This window comes from Harpia harpyja, chromosome 6 (genome assembly GCF_026419915.1).
Source record: "Harpia harpyja isolate bHarHar1 chromosome 6, bHarHar1 primary haplotype, whole genome shotgun sequence".
Taxonomy (NCBI): domain Eukaryota; kingdom Metazoa; phylum Chordata; class Aves; order Accipitriformes; family Accipitridae; genus Harpia; species Harpia harpyja.
The window spans coordinates 36704489-36719922 of NC_068945.1; the positions used below are offsets into that span (position 1 = coordinate 36704489).

The 15434-nt window shown below is 39.4% G+C and overlaps 1 protein-coding gene and 1 pseudogene across 4 annotated transcripts in view; one reads left to right on the plus strand and one right to left on the minus strand.

Annotated features, from left to right (window-relative positions):
* Nucleotides 1–15434, minus strand: part of TMEM117 (transmembrane protein 117) — a 241477-nt gene that overhangs the window by 193887 nt on the left and 32156 nt on the right. The gene's annotated exons all lie outside the window — the stretch shown is intronic.
* On the plus strand, nt 1314–7909 carry LOC128142591 (P2Y purinoceptor 1-like; annotated as a pseudogene).

The following is a 15434-nucleotide window of genomic DNA, read 5'->3' on the forward strand; positions in this document are numbered from 1 at the left end:
GGGTGAGTGTCACACCCCTCAATCTAGTTGTTCATAACTCTTCTTGACGTCCTGACCTCCTTTTGTGTTCACAACTCTGTCTTCTAGCAGCTCTCCTTCTACCTCTATTGATGTTAGTAGGTAGTTTGTGTAAATCACCATCCCTCATACTTGCATGCCCCTGTAACTAACAGAGTATTATTGTTTTATCATGGGTTACCTAGATGGTCTATGTTTTTTCCAGATAGAATTTTTCTTTTCTAAAACCAGGTGGATTTTTTTGTGTTCTTTGTTTGGAGTATTGAAAACCTCACCAGTGCAAGAGATGGGAATTTGCTTTTGCAAGGTGGAAAGTGCCACAGCAGAAGCCAAGAGGGGTAAGGAAGACAACCAATAATTCAAGCAGTAAGGTGAAGGACAGAATCTAATGAGGAGATAGTGCAGTCAGATGACAGAAGATGTCAAAATAGGGAAAAAGGAAGGAAGATGAGGAGCTGGACAGGAAGTATCAAGAGAGGTGATACAGCAGACTGAGAGGTGGGATGGTCTGGGACGGAGGCAATCTCTGGGAGTTGTTGTTGAACTGCAAAGTCCAGTTTCAGTATCGGTTAGGGCTGGACACATGGGGAAGCTATCAAGTGGGGGAAATTAGTAAAAAAGTGAGGTGTTCATTCAGGGAATGAAACAGGAAGATCCCAGGACTGGTGTGCGCTGCTGAAGATTGGAGATGCAGGTTTGGGGCAGGAAGATTGGAGGACCTGGAGCAGACCTGGACTATGGGCTGAAGTGGGAGGTAGGATTTGAGCTCCGCAGTAAGCAGAGTTGGAAGATGGGAGTTCTCTGACAGGGCTGAGATTTTGGAACAAGGTGGGAACTATGAGGCACCAGAAGTGATAGGTAGGTAGGTAGGTGGGGTGAACCAAGCTCTCTGATGGGGCAAGAGCAACATAGGTCCTCAGACCAGTCCAGTAGTAGGGCAGCAATAACAAGGATTCTGGCAGTGAAGAAGAAAGGGAAAGTGCAAACGCACATATACATGCTCCAAGCCCCTGTACTCTTCTCTTTCACTGCTGGAAATGATGACAACCCCAGCCCTAGCTAGACTCAGGATGTGCAGTAAGTATGTCCTTCCCTAAAAAGCAAGCAGAGGCTGCTATGACAATAGCAATTTATCCTGACTTACTGAGAGGAGGGGCTTAATGATAAAAGATACCTGCCTTGCAGTTTGATACATGCTCTCTGAAGGGCTGCCATTGCATATGGAATATTAACAACACCTTGGATTAAAAACAGTACTCTCAGAAGAAAATTGTGATTTTAGAAGGTCCAGATTAATGGAGAGGAAAATCACAGCTGAGCATCTAGATTTCTGTAAAATAGCCAATTCCAACCTTTCTAAAACAGGTAAGAGAAAGGTTTATTAAGTATTCATTGCACGTGTATTCTCCAAAGCAATATAATTTTCCCTCTTTAGCTATTACACACAGATTAATATATACACATGTATAAATTTCACATTTTTTTAAGTACTTTTTCACAAATATTGTCTGTGGTAGGCAAATTCTTACACCTTAACTACCCTTCTACTGTAGCTTATGTTTGCCGTATAGGACGTCCTTAAATCTCAAGTAAGTACATGAACATCATTTTTTAATGAAAGAAATAGCAGCTCAATCACAATACCGATTGAGTCATTAAGAAAGGAATTGGATATTAGCACAATCTACTTACCTAATTGCATACAAATACTGCTGGATATTACTTATTGTTCCCATCGTACCAGTAAGTATAACATGCTAAATGCAGTTGAACTAAAATACGTGAAAAGCTCCACTTAATACTCACATTGCATTATATATCCTTTCATATCAATTCATTTGAACATAAAAAGGGAATGCATAAGATGATTACCTAACAGGGAAGATGTTAAAGTAAAAATTGCAAATAATGCTTGATATTTTTATAACAAAACCTAGGACTCCCTCTGTAACGCTTTATTAATTTGGTAAAATGAGCTAAAAAGTATGCTTTGATAGCACCTGTAACAGAAGTACATTGGGGTGTGAATAGTCAGAAATCTGGAAAACTTATCTAGATGGTAACTGGAATAGATTTGTACTAGATTAAAATACAGTTGCAAACAAAATTCTCAGAGTAATCCCAACAAATAAAACAGTTCATGTAAAATTAGGGCTTCTACTATAAAGAACAGCAAGCAAAAAGGAGCAAGGGGCAAAGAGAGTAGATAAGGAATAAAATTACATAAAGTAAGCTGTTAGCTTGATCTTTTTTTCACTTCAGGCCAAATTAATCGCTTATTATGACCTTGTTAAAAATGCCAAAAAACCTCCACAGGTATGACAGGGAAGAATATGGTTCCTAGGATATATTTAGACATACAGAATTAGATACTTTTTAAATAAATAAATGCACTAAACCTAACAGAACTTTGCAAATACAAGTTACATTCCATATGAACGACTACCAGTGATAAACTGCGAACTACAATTAGCTATATACACAAATCAAGATTCTTTTCAGTTACACAATGTTTCTTAGCTCCACACGAAGTTTGCTCAAAAAGTAATTTTATACTGAAAGAAGGTCTTCTATCTACTCCAAGACTTTGGAGGCCCCATCACAGGTACAAGGGGAACGCAGGGTTGTAGAAATGTCAGGATTTAGGGCCCTGCAACAAACCAGGCAGTAAATCAGCTCATCACCTGAAACCTGCTTGACTTTATATAACAGCATGCAGATGCTGTCAGGGACAATGATGGAGGAGCTTGTGAATATTCATTGTCAGAGTCACAGGTCTAAGCCATATTTCTTTTAGGTCCAGGAGAAGAGACAACCCAATAGGCAGATACAAAAACTGAGTCAATCAAACAGGTCACTTTTTAAAAAACTCAAACTTTTCTAGCATCTTTAGAGCCACAGCCTGTAAGATGGTTGGATTCATTACACTGCAGAAGGAGAAACAAGAGAAACATGACATTCATACCCATTAATTTAGCATGCTTTCTTGTCTTAATTATGAGTGATGGAGCCCATAAACTTCAACCCTTTCCTGGGCATATGTGTAACATTCTAATATCAAGCCCTTCATCAAATCAGACCTATTCCTTTAATTCTGGATGCCCCATCATGTGATTGCTCTTTCTGTCCATTTAATGTTCATTGCCATCTCCCTCAATGGCTGAAACTGTTCAGCTGAAAAATTAATCTCAATAAATTGGAAATATTTTTTTAGCCTTGAAAACCAAATCCTACTTTCATCAAAGTCTGGCAAGTCTGTTCTTAGTCAGCACTAACAACATATGCAACTCCTCATCTGTCACAGTACAATGTCATGGTGCTGTTGCTCATTCTGCCACTTCTAAGATGTGTGTATGTGTGTTGGCTGGCTTTGTTTAAGAATGGCACTTAGCACTGAACACAGCAATGTTCAGAAAAAGAAAGTTTTCTTAAATGACAGATGCAAAATTTTGGACTTGAACTGTGAAGATCTAGTCACATCCTGTAACTCGAGTTATTCTCTTGGTGCTAAGAAGGTAGGCAGAAAACTTGCCACTGTCTGATGTAAAAAAAGTCCCTTCTGAAAATCATTACAGCACATACGCAGATCTGCTGGACGTCAGGGTAGCTCCAACGGCCTCAGGATATAGCAGGGCATGCTGACTGTCTTCCCACATGCAGTGAAACTGGGTCCTGATCGTACAAGGCTTCACATTCTTCTGATGGATGACCAGGAGTTCTTCTTATAGCACCAAGCTGGGGGTCGAACCCGTTGTGTTCTTCTCTTGCTTATTATGTTACCTGAGGAAAGGTTCTTTTTATTTCTGCACCTGTTCCCCTGTGCCCACCCTGTAAGTCGCTCACATCAATTGCAAAGCACACTGTTTCAAGAATCTAGTCTTGGTTACAGCCTCTAAGCTCTACTATAATACAAAGAATTAATAGGAGACAGTAAGAATATTTTAGCAAATTGAAATATGAATCCCAAGGTAGACACATGAGAAATGCCTACACAAACACAGACATATTTTCTAATGACACTCGGAGCCCCAAATGCAACTTACGCAGCTCTGCAGTTCCAGCCCCTCCAGCTACTTAACTAATGTCATACAGCTCAACCCTGCGTGCAGTCCAGTGAACCGAAGGTGATGAAGGGGGTAGGGGGTTTATTAGTTCAGGTCTGTAACTGCCCTAACGCAGTTACGAGGCTACACATCCAGGCTTTATCCAGCCAACTTACAGCAAAGTGGAGGAAGTGGCACAGCTGTCTGCCTCTCTCCATTTAGACCTACCTATAGTCCTTTTCCAGGAGCTTGATGAGATCAGGAATCTGGCATTACAACTCCCTCGTGCAGCTATGGCCATGCTGTTTGTAGCCACTTCAGGGCTTATTTATTACTGCCTTCATTTGTAATGTTTGAAAAGGAAGGCAGAGAGGTAGGAAATAGAATTTAATTCAAAGCACACATGACCTCTAGCCAAGAGGATTTTAGGAAAAGGTAACTTTCCCATGCATATTCAAACCTCTTTTAATTGAACACATCACAAGAAAATGTTACTTAACTGTATTGCACCTATTAGGGTGGCTACATTTTGAAGAATTTACAGGGGTATCTTATAAAATTCAGCTGAAGAAAAAAATTGCACAAAGTTTGTGTAATTTCTTTATATTCCCAAAGGCTATGGAAAAAAGTAGGGAAAGAGTACAGTTACCCTAGGTTAAAGTACAGTGCTTCAATACTTAACAAAATATGTTCAGAGAGCAAACATTCCCCACCTGTGAAATACACTGTGAGTAGAACAGATGGCTTTCTATCCACATTCACTTTCTGGAAAGTCATTTGACTGCTTTTGTTGCTGAGCTTCTAGAGAAACAACTTTCCTTCCCAATTTCGTCAAGTACAGTCTGAACTAGCTTTTTGTCACTTCACTGCCTGGGTGAGCTATAAATTTGCAAAGCACAATAATGCAGTCTCTATTTAGCAGGTCTTCACTGTAGCTCATGTTTGTTGTATTTTGACCTGTGTCTGTGAACATACCTTTGGAAAAGTCATATTGTATTAAGGTTGACATGAAAGCAAAACATTACGTTCAAAAAAACCACTACTGTCAACTTAATGGTTGAAGCTCTTTGAAAATTTTCAAGAAATCAATAACACTTTGAAAAAGTCCTTTGTTCCATTCCATGTGTGGTTTGTACTGAATAAAATTTTATCCTGTCATCCTATCAAGCACTGTAGCGGACTCTGATCCATAAATGGCTATTTGGATGACCCTCATACAAAGCTCCTACTTGGACAGACCTCACAGTTTGGCATCTGCTGCATCGTTTGGAGAGATGTTCTACAAACATAATGAACTGCAATTGGTGACTGCTCATTCTGGCAGAATATGCCAGCCTTTGTTTTGTTTTTATTAGGAGTACAAAATCATTGGGATTAAACACAAGACTTTACAAGCATAAAAACCTTGCTTTGTAAAATACACTGCAGATTCCAGATATTCCATAATGGGCAGTGATACAAACTGGGCCATAAAGAGTGAGAGAAAATGAATTCTCTCTAACTCTACCATAAGCACAATGCTTGTGGCCTGGGACATTGATTTACAGAAGAAAGTCACAGAAAAAGAAAAAAAAAAAGCATCTTGTCCAGCACTTTAGATGGAAAGGTTGCTGTGGCTTTCACCACAAGCAGGATTTCATGCTGATTTGTTTTGATGCTGTCTTCTGGATGTCAGTCACAGCTACCCATATTACACATGCCTCTAGGCCCAGTATGGATACTCAAGGCAATCAAAGCAAGGATGGAATGAGCGTGGGCAATTACTGTCCTCCTGCCCTCCCCTCTGCTTCTTCCAAAGATAGACACAGATACATTATTGGGCAAGGGGATGCTGCTGTTACTGAGGGCGCATGCTTTTTTCCTTTCATCTATCGTACACTACACTAAATATTAGAGAGGAAAGAATATAAAGGTTTGGATTAAAGTTCATGAAGATCTGCCTGTGCTGGTGTTGTAGAGTAAGCTTTAAGTGTTACCTACTCGGAATTTACTTTTTTTTTTTCAGATAGAGAGAGGTGAGCTTGTATGTTATACCATATTCCAAATTATTTTGCCAGTTCAAGCATACTGGATTTAACGGAAAAGTTTTGAATTTTAAATTCAATACATCTAATTCAACTTTTATTTTAAAGGCTGTTGGCTTTTCCCTTCAGGCATACTCCACAGAAAGATGATGAATGGTACATGCACTATTTTAATTTGCAACAGAAATCCTAAGCTGGAGTGGTACTGCTATTTGCTGATTCTGGTTTGCCTTTTCACTTATTAGCAGGATTTCTAGGCAATATACTTGCACTATGACATTATGTGTTCTGAGTGAAGACATGGACTACCAATACCATATTTCTCTTTAATTTGGCACTGTGTGACTTTACTTGGACTCTCATGGCACCTTTTTCAGTACATGATAGTCTTCATAAGTTAGCTGTCTATTCCAGTCAAGCATTTTATCAGATCATAAGACTATTTTTTAGTATTAATATCTATGGAACTGTCTATTTCCTGACACTTATCCGTTTTGACAGATACGTAGGGGCTGTCCATCCTATCACTTCATTAACATGGTGGGACAAAGGAAAGGCTGGGTTTTGTACCATGACAGTATGGATCTTCATAATGATTGCATCAGTGCCAGAGATCTACTACACAGTTGCAGCTGGAAGACAACATGACATCATAGAATCCCTGGATGGCACTGAAGAACCTTTACAATTTGCAGTGCCATTCACACTCTCCAGGATTGTACTGAGATTCCTAATTCCAGTCACCATCATCTTTACATGCTATATGTTGACTCTCAAAGCATTACTACAACTCGGTAAACGTCAGCAAAGAAGGAACAGACTTGTTAGACCTCTGTTACTGATTTCAGCCGCTATGATTGTATTTGCTGTTTCTTTCATACCTTATCACGTTATGATGATGGTGATACTAATTTACAGAATTGTCAACCACCCTGTGGGAACATAAGCACATTAAGTGCCATTTATAAAGTCACAGAGATCACCTGCAGCATCAACAGTTGCCTTGACCCAATCATTTTTACAATAGCAAATAAGACATGCTATCAAAGAATTAAAAGTATAAAGTGTCATCCCAAGTGCCAGCACTGCTGTTGTCTGACAAGAAGGGTAAGGGACATCACTCTGTCCCCAAGAACAATGACTTAAATACTAGTCTACAAACACATGCATCTCCCACTGCCCATTTGGCTTTGTGTCATCAGACCCGTTTAAAATTTGGCCTCCTGTATTGTATAGCAACCTCCTGAATAAGCAAGAATACACAGCAATGCAGAGTAAAACTTAATGTGAAAAGAAACACTAGCAAGTCCTAGCTTTACAGAATTGGCATTTTAAATATTCTTGTCATAAATATACCTTAATTTATCATGAAACAGCACTTCTTACCTGTATGTACACGCAACACGGAATGAACAATGAAGAAAAGTTCTAAGTAGCTACTTTAATTCTTGGCCAGAAAAATACAGGAAGATTAAGAGCACATAGTGTTGAGAAGCCTTCTCATAGTTTCTGTTAATTATTCTTTCATCTGTTTGTAAGTGCTGCTGTGATTGGACTGTGCAATTAATAACAATCATGATGCTTACAACTGAACTTCTTGAGCATTTGCAGAGAGGCTTTCTACAAGTACTTCATTTTAATGCTGCCTGCACTAGAGTTCCACTGACACTGCCAGTGGAACCTCATTAACCGGGGTAAGTCAGCACATTTCCAAAAACAAACAAACAACAAATAAATAGTAAGATAAAGTCCCTGAGGATAGTCAGAGCCACAGCGAATCTACTCATGAAGCAAACAAGCACGGATTGAAGAGCTTTGTTAAGTCTTCCCCCAGGCAGCAGGGGGTTCCAAACCGATGGGCAGGGCACACAGGTGGTATCCCCCAAACCCTGGGCAATTACAGCTGTTTCCCGTAAGTGTTCTGCCTCAGGGGAGCGTGTGGTTCTGCCATGAACTCTGAACTCATCAACAGGGAGAAGTCTGCACAGGAAAGTTCTGAAATACAGAGATGGCTGAGCTGCAAGAAGAGTAAGAGATGCTGCTCCACAGAAGTACTTCGTCTCCTGTTCATTTAGGGTCTTAGCATCACACTTGCAGGACAGTCTAAGGTAATCAGTCTACAGTGCATTTTCATCATTAAAACAGCACAATATATAGCCATCAGAACATCCACCTTCAGGAGTCATTAAATAAGTGTTCTTTCAACACATTGTATGGGCAAAATAATCATGTTCCATAACCAACGACCTGCTGACCTGCTTTCTTGCCAAGTCCCACACACTACCTCATTAGCTATAAAAGCCCATGTATCAGTGAGCACGTTAACTTTATTTTCAGAAGTTACTAGTGACAAAGTACTTTTTAATATACTTTTTACAGTGCCTCAATTCTTTAATTGCCATCATTTTAATATAATTTTGTCCTCACATGTCTGTATGTGAAAATAATTCTATTCTACATAGGTATTAAATCTCTCTTGTTGCATGTTTCAATTGTATTGAGTAAATATATATGCATATATAATATCTAGAACAATGGGGTTTTTAATTGTCTATAACCGTGACATGACATAAAGAACCAGTTCCTGATAATCTGAAACACTTTACATGTGTTTGGATGTACTAGCAAACTCACAGGAGCTTGTAGCAAAATGACGTGCCTATATTCTGTGCAGGGGAGTTATGTACTCACCTCATTGTAAGTGCTGCTTTTCTCCTTTGGTAATTTCTCAATCTTTCAATTTCTCTTATTTGAAAAGAAAAATATTCACCTTTTTTTTTTTACGCATGAATTGTCTATTGGAAACATGACAGGGTTATTAACAATGCATTGCCTTCCTTAAGAAAGAGAGCTTTTTAACCCACGCATGGGCACCCATTGGCAATTACCTACTATAATATGCACTTACATCTGAGACTGATACAGAAACAATGTCAATGCCATTTAGCAACAAAGGTTCTCTCAGCATGAAAAAGGATAGAACAGGAGAGATTAGTGTGAAGCTCTGGGCTAAATGAGTTTATTGCTCCCACCTGATTGCACCCAAGATTGTAAACAGTAAGCTATTTCCAATATCAAACACTTGCCATTTTTATCTTTCAATCTATCTTTAAAGGCACAGACACACTGTTTCTTTCTCCTTTCTCCACCTCAGTATTGCTTTTCAGCAAGTTAATTTGTGTTCGGGCTGGGTAAAATTCAATGTGAAATCAAAATATGCTTTCCTAGACGCAAAATTAATCATGAAAACTCACTGCAGTCCTGGGCTAGAAATGATAACTTCACACCTCTGAGAAGCAGATATTATCAGGTTATACGTGCCAGAATGTCTAATGTGTGAGCTTTTTCAGGAGAGACAATGACTTAGACCAGCAGCTTCTCTAAATTTTCTAGAGATTTTTATAGCAAAACAGTTGTTTTTCTGTTCAGACAGATCATTTTACTCTCACTGCATAGTATCTACTATATAGCTGTTAATGTTACTATTACATATGAAGCAGGCATCACTAGAAAGATCTTTTGTTAATGAGGAAAGAAGCATTGAACTCAGAAAAAATTTTGAAAAACATTATCAAAGTCACTTCTTGATTTTGGAAAAAAAATGGAATTGTTTCCTCTTGAAGTGCTGCCATTACAACACCTATGAATGCAGCCTGTGCTCACAAGTACCCAAAGTTGGTGAGAATAAAATTAAAAATTTCAGTTAAAGATTGGATTGAAAGCCTCCAGTGAGCTCAAGATGAATACAATAATTAAAAAGCTTCACAAATAACCCTTCCACAACTCACATGCAATGCATTTGCAAGCTGCATTAATGCAGATTGCAGAGATTCCCAAGCAAAGTCTAGGGTTTCTCTGCCTGTGTTTCAGTGTGTAAAAAGAAAAACTAAGGCAATAATAAGGAAATGCTTTAAAGTCAATGTGAGAGTCTGACTCAAAAAAAAAGCCAGGGAGAAATTTCATTCTGGTCAGGTTATCAGAACATAAAACGCATTCAACTGAACAAGAATGACCTTTATATTCTCAGTGTGACTGAACTATGCAGTATACTCGCATAGAAAGATGCAAAATGAGATGCTTTTTACCTTCTGTCAGCATCACCCTACCAAAGAGCTGCACAGTCCAGGGCACACGTGATGGAGCGGTGCCAGCAACTGCCATCGTGGGCCTGGGAGCGTATCGAGGAGCGCTTACTGTGCTGTGCCAGTGACCAGGGAAGGGCCGGGGAAGCAAACAGGCAGGGACCTGCTTTTGCAGGAGAGAATCCAGATCTCAGTCAACTCAGAAGATAAACATTGCCATGAAATAGTATGGATCAAGATGATACTGATTTCTGCCGCGTATCTTTTGATCCTCCCCAACCCCCAAGAATAAAAGCAAGAGATACCAGCAGCATGGATGGTAGCCCTGCTCTAAACTCTTTGCTGGGGACAAGCAGGAGCAAGCTGGAGACTCCTCTAGCTCACTTATGTAGAACTGAGTAAGGTGGGTGTCCTAGCTCCAGTTCACTGTTCTGGGCTCACCTGCAGAACAAGGGACAAACTGTTTGGACTCCGAAACTCTAGTAAAATCCATTTTTCTGCATTGTTCCTTTTTGTGTCCCACTGAAAGAAAAATATGGAGTAAACTGTGCTACAAAAGTAAATCCTTGCCTTCATGACTTTTTGTAGCTGGATGCAATCCCACATGGTCCACACAATCCTGTGAAGCTCATTAATTTTCTATCAGTAAAGCCATCTACAACAGCAATCCCAAGGTACACACACATGTAAGAGAAAAAGGGGAAGAAAAAGCAAAGAAACCACCTTATGCTTCTGAAAAGATTATTCCCAACCAACCCCAAATAATGAAGAACAGAAGGGAAAAAAGAGGACGGGGGCATTCCTACAAAAAGTACCTGTGTCACAGTGCCTCTGTTGTCTATTCTCCTGGCCTGGGCACCTCACACAACATGCCTTGTGCTGGGCTGAGTCTAAAGGCACCAGGTAATCTTTAAAAATCATCTTCAGGACACAAAACTCATGAAAAATCCTTCCCTCTCTTACCCTCAGCTATTCATGTTTCTCATGATACTCAGCTGTGAATACACCCTAGTAGCTGACAAGGCTTCTAGATGTTTGTTTGCCTGTTCGTAAGTGATTCTATAATCAATTAAACACACTTTTTTAAAGCGTTTTTCTTCAACTAGGCTGAACAAATGCTAAAGTTGTCCTGACTGAAATCAAAGGTTTTCTACAAAATAAGAGTTAAAAGCACAAGACAGCTGTTCCTATTTACTTGGCCATATTTTTATTTGGCAATACATGCTCCTAAAATGTTTTATTATAATATTCCCCAGGTAGATTGACATAAACAAAATTAAGTAAGTTTATTCCATTTTGCTACAGTAAGCGAACAGTAAACTAAACGGCTAAGAGCCAAAGTCAACATCTTCTACTATAACAAGTATGTTGCAATACTGGTTTCTCACAGATCTTTGTTTGGATTAAAACTGAGGACATGGTATCCTATTAAATGCCCAACCGTTATAATGAGTTTGAACACATTATTGAATGTTGTAATAATGTATTAGCCTACAAAACTGACTGCAAGATTTCGGTAGCTTTCATGTACCGCATCTTGATTCTGAGATATTACAGTGATGGACATCCTTCTAATACGCTAGATGAATACAAAATAGACCATGGCCTGAAAGATTCGACTGTTTATGTATGTGCTCAGCTGTGGTCAGAGAAAAAACTTCCTCTTTTACTACTGTAAACACAGCATTGTTTCGTAAGCAGAAATTGTTAAAACAAAACCCTCTAAGTTGAAGAGGTAAATTTTGCTACAAATGTCCCAAGCTGCTTTCTAAAGAAAGCCATCTTTATGCATCCACTGTTCTCCATTTGTCCATTCGTAATACTTTTATCTCACAGAAAAACTACCTGAAATTTTCACGCTTATTAAGCCATGAGCTTACCTTTTTTAAATAAAAATGTTCAAATGTTCCTCAAAGTTTGGTTTTCTCTTCAATATACATAAATGAATGTATTCTGATATCAAAGGTTTTTTTTTCCACGCCTCAGAAACACCTTACCTTGCAAAAAGCTATGACAAACAGTACCACAAGGCAGTTAAAATACTTCACCTTTGTACACTGCTTTCATCAGTGGAAGCCAAAGCTCTTTGGGCAGGAGAAAAAATATGCCTACACTGATTCTACAGCTGCAGGAACCACAGCAGAGGCAGGTAACATAGCTAAGTCCACCATCCGCCTTGCAGGGAAACATAGCTTCTCTGCTCCTGCCTTAGAGAAACATCCCAGTCTCGGGGCTGCCAAGTCTCCCTGCGCTGTGCCTGGAGCCCACGGTCAGAGGTGATGGGACGTGCTGGCCCCTGTGCAGGGACCTACCACCTCTATAACCCCCCTCAAGCTCTCTTTTCAGGCCTTTTACCAATTTACCACTTACCAGCTTGGTCCCTTCCTCTTCACATGACTCAGCATGGATGGGGCTTCCTCCGGCTGGGAAAGGTGAACCTTAATCAGGGAGCACTACGGTTCTCAGCTTTTGCAGTCTAAGGTGTAATGCAGCCTAATGTCACAAAACCTAACAGTCAAGGTCTCAGCTACTGACCTCGCTAGAAGTGCGATGTCCTCGCAAAGTACATCATGTGCTAGGGCAATGGGAACCTAGGATCTCCAGTTTCCCACCAGTCCAGCCAATACCAGTCAGAAGACCGACATTAGTAGCCAGACGTCTTTCCAGCAGGCTTCTTGTGCAGCCTCTTACCTGACTTTGGTGGTCTCAAGGGCCCAGTCTGAACTAGAAACCACAAGTGAGCAAATGCAGGTGAAATGTATAGCACTCTGCCTTCCTGTAATGCCACACAGCCTTTACAGATTGCTTGCTATTTCTCAAAGAAAAAAGAATACAAATACAAATGTTCATAAGAATGCACATGCATCTTTTAATACAAAAACAAGAACAGGAAGATGGACTTTTGCTGCTGCAAGGAAAGGTCTGACATTTTCTTTTCTTAATGGATTACCCAAAGGCAACCGAGAGCAGGGTGGTAATGGTCAGTGCCATCTGCTGTACCAAACATTGCAGGGGATTCATAAAGGCACTACGTCTCCCTCTTTGCTTTACATTAATGTCATTACTATTACCTAGATGTAATACCTCAAGCTGCTCTTGTGAAAAAGCTGTAAAATGGAGATAATGTGGGAAGACTTAAAGCTATGCCAGAATTACAGTGGGTAGGCAGGCTTAATTCTGTATTTTTCTGCATCTGTCAATTGCAATTATACAGCTTTAACATATAATTTTAATTATAGACTTTACTCTTACTGATGTTATTACTTCAGGTTTAGACAATTGTGCTGATGCAGTTAAAAGGAAACCTGTAAAAATAGGTATTGATTTCCTATAATGTTTTAGAACATTTTTTAGTAGGGAAGCAACTGAAAACCCTGCGTTAGCAATAGAAAATGCTAACACATTTGTTCTTGAGGTGTAGATTTTTTAATTCTATGTGACTGTATCCCAGGTTATAAAATGAATGTGAAAAAAATTTTCTCTCTTTAGATGTCCTCACTGCATAACAAAAGAAAAGTTGGTTAGAGGGCATGTAAGTATTAACTGTATTTTTTCACCCTTTATCCTTTAAGAATTTTTAGCATTTTTTAAGAAACCTGCTTTTTTTAACTGCCAGACCTATGAAAGTAATTTCATGATCCTCCTCCTTTTTTTAATTTTAGGGCTACAATGTTTCATCATCTTATATGTAGTGCCTACACAAACTAGATTTTCCTTCTTTGAGTTCATTGGAATCCAAATTACGCAGTAACAGCAGTATTTATATCCCGTATAACGCTGATGCTGAACTCTGAAGGGCAGTGCTGTAATCTCTGTTTTTCAATACCAGTTTAGCAATACTCTGCAACAACTTGTCAAAATAATTCTTTTTTTTTCTATACTGTTTGTTCTTTTCTCCTGAAACTGCACTGAAACTGATCCACAAGCTTATTTTTAACAGTAAATAGAGTTGCTTACAATCTATCTACTACACAGCCTTTTAAAATAAACATTTATAAAGCATTTTTGAGTCAGAAAACAAAGCAGATTCTGTCATCATCCATCTAGGAGCATCTACAGGTTTACAAATGGCCATTCCAATAAGTGGTCCAAAATGCAGTATTGTGGCACAGTAAATTGCAAACCTGATGGTAATATAAACATATAAAAATGTAAACATAGTTGAATATGTTTATATGTAAGTAGTTTAATATGCTTAAATAATAGCAAATACGCATAATAAACCTTTAGCCTGATTTGAATGAGCAAAGCCCCTTTCTATCAAAAGCGTGAAGTGGAGGTTGACAGAAAACAGCCACCTACAACTAACCCCAGTGCTGAACTGGAACTCAGAAGAGATTTAGATTTGACCATGAGCTTTGCCAGAGATATTCTATGGGATTAAGGCAAGCAATGCTGTCTCTAGGACTCAGTGCAGGGAATGTAAGGGTCACTACTAAGCACGCATGCTGAGCCATCAAAGACTGGCAGAGGGCAAGAGAGAAAAGAGATTTACATTTCCTCCAGGCAAAAAAGTGGTCCCTTGGTCAGTCAAATACAGGAGATAGCAGGTTTTCTAACAAAAAGATTTGTGTCTCAAAGGCAGTCAAAGAATGCTCATTTTAATTAAATAATGAGCTAGACTCTCACTCCGTCAAGAAGAGAGTACCCTATTTTTTGTTTAGACCCCCTCAGCGGATAAGCGCTCCCATGCAGGAGGTTCCCTCTCTCTAGTTCTTCTCAGAGGCGTAAAGTATGCAGAAAAAAAGAAACCCTGACCAGAGACAGCTTTCTGATTTAATCTCAGTATGTACAGATAAAGCATGGGTTTTGTTTTATTTCTTGTCTTCAGTAAATATTTGCGGCTCTGCTGTCTGTTTTGGACACCGTGACTAAATCTCCCAGTGCACAAACAGGAACCCCAGGGGTTACAGAGCGTGTTTGCGTTTCCAGTGCACAAGACAAGTGGATAATTGATGTTGTGGGACCAAGAAGAAGTATATCCCAGTGACAAGCAAGACGGCTCTCTAGCCTACAATGAAATATGGGGGTACGCACTTAGACCTGAGCGTTTTCAGACTTGGTGAAAACTGTTGTTTCATGAGCTATATACTTCTCAACTAGCATCTGTATATGCATCCGGACAGACACTAAAAAGGGATACAATCAAGTTAATCAAGTCCTATGTCAGTATTAGCGTATGCTGCAAGCTGCATAGATCTTACACAGGAAAGCTGATGATTATTCTAGTAGACTCAAAACAGCCTCAGGGTTAGGCAGTCGTACTT